Here is a 2,129-nt window from a genome sequence, read left to right on the forward strand (position 1 = left end):
AGGTTTTACAACAGGGATGTCGACGAGATGTATGCACCCAAGTATGGTGCCGATTTTTTGCATTACAATGAGCTTATGTAGGCTTTCATATATCGGTATTAAATATGTATTTTAGTAGAGACAGTATTGAGTATTCATTTTTTTTTAATTTTGTTAAGTGCAATGATAATAAAATCGATACGAATAACGGACTTTATATGTATATGTGCTTACTGATCAAATTGTAAGGAAAACATTAAATATTTCGCGAAAAGAGTTTATTATAACCCCTCATCACTAAAAACTTTTCTGATAATTTTTTTAAGTTCGGGACTTGTATTGCATCCAACTTGGATGTAACGTAAATAAGTTAGTACTGCTGGACACTTTTTCACTGAAAAATTAGCTGAACAAAATTGATATGTGGGTGGCTAATACCTTCTCCGGCTGGTTAAAAAGTGCGATCATGCAATTTGACGGACAAATCCCTTTGGCTCACATCACATAGTATTTCCAGTGAAACGGACAAGAACAATGTACAATAGGGTCGTCCAAAAAGAGCAAAGTCGGAATTTTAACGCTCTCACCCCCTAGGATTGTTCTATATCGAAAAAAATATACTCCTATTTTTTATTTTGAAATAAAAAAATATTTAGAGGTCGCTCAAGCACTTAAAGTTTTCCATGTATTTTGTATGAAAAAAAACAACTTTTCGTAGAAATGGTATAGAAATCTTAAAAATCAATATTTTTTCCATCGGGAAACTCAGCTTCTCTTCGAGATAATTTCAGTAGTAATACGCAATTTTTTATTTAATAATTTTTTTATGCTAACATATTTTTGTTGGTCCCCCCTTTCTATTTTTCGGGGTTATTAAGGTATTTGGCGGACCTCTAAATTATAGTTACTATGAAAAAATAGTTCAATTAACAATAAGGTATTATTTTTGGGAATCTCCTGCAAAAAAATAGAAAATTACGATCGAAAAATATTGATTTTTAAGAATTGAATTTCATTTCTACGTAAAGTTCTTTTTTTCCCATATAAAATACATGGAAAACTTTTAGCGCTTTCAACTACCTATACATTTTTTTGATTTCAAAATAAAAAATAGGGGTAAATTTTTTTCGATATAGAACAATCCTAGGGGGTGAGAGCATTAAAATACCGACTTTACTTTTTCGCATGCATTTTGGACCACCCTAGTGTAAAATCGCACACGCTAGCAGTGACAGGTGATGGCTACGGAAATATGCAAGAACAATCATAGTAGTAGTTAGCCAATAACTCAAAGCCAATCAGACAAAGGCAAATATAAAACACCTGATCTCACAAAGCGCTTATATGTACATAGTTAGAAAAAAAATAAAATAAATAACAAAAGACTTAAGAAACAAACGCGCAGGGAATAACACTGTACACATAGAAATGCATTGCATTGCAATAGACTTAGCCATTTACATGGTGACAAATCAACGCGAGTAACAAATCAGCTAACAATATAAGTGTAATATAACTTTTCATCCAGATTAAATTGCGCATAATTATGGCGCTAATTAATTAGTGTATAAATTAAAATTAATTATAATATTTATGTAGCATTGTTTTGAAGTAAAAGCCAGAAAAACTGCAGTTACATACATATGTATTGTACAAACATGAATACGTTGTTACAAATGCTTGCAATATTTTGGCGAGTCACGGCTGTGGCAATGGCTTTGTTGCCACTTAGGAGAGTGGTATTCACTACTACAGCAGTCTTATGCTAATACACAATGACATTGCATATTTTAATTGCAAGCAAACATTTGCTGCACATTTAGCCGCTTGCATTTGTTAGTTAGTAGCAATCCGGCAGTAGTGCGATCGCTTCTGGCGCAAGCGGCATATATGTATGTACATAAATACATATTTATACTTATATGCATTTATGAATGTTCGTAGGAAATGGCAATGCCAGTTAGAAGCAATGTTCACAGCATTCCAATGTAATTAACAAGTCTTCCATGCTTGCACCGCCAATGGCCAGCTAGCTAGCTATGCGGCTGCTGGTGGTTAGAAGTGTTAGAAGTGGGAGACGGCAAAACGCACTGACTACCTTCATAAGCTGTGCAGTGCAGCACTTGTGAGCGGTGCTGTCAAAACGCGCT

The sequence above is a fragment of the Rhagoletis pomonella genome, unplaced genomic scaffold (genome assembly GCF_013731165.1).
Source record: "Rhagoletis pomonella isolate Grant_MI unplaced genomic scaffold, Rhpom_1.0 Rhpom_scaffold_00007, whole genome shotgun sequence".
In the NCBI taxonomy this organism is placed as follows: domain Eukaryota; kingdom Metazoa; phylum Arthropoda; class Insecta; order Diptera; family Tephritidae; genus Rhagoletis; species Rhagoletis pomonella.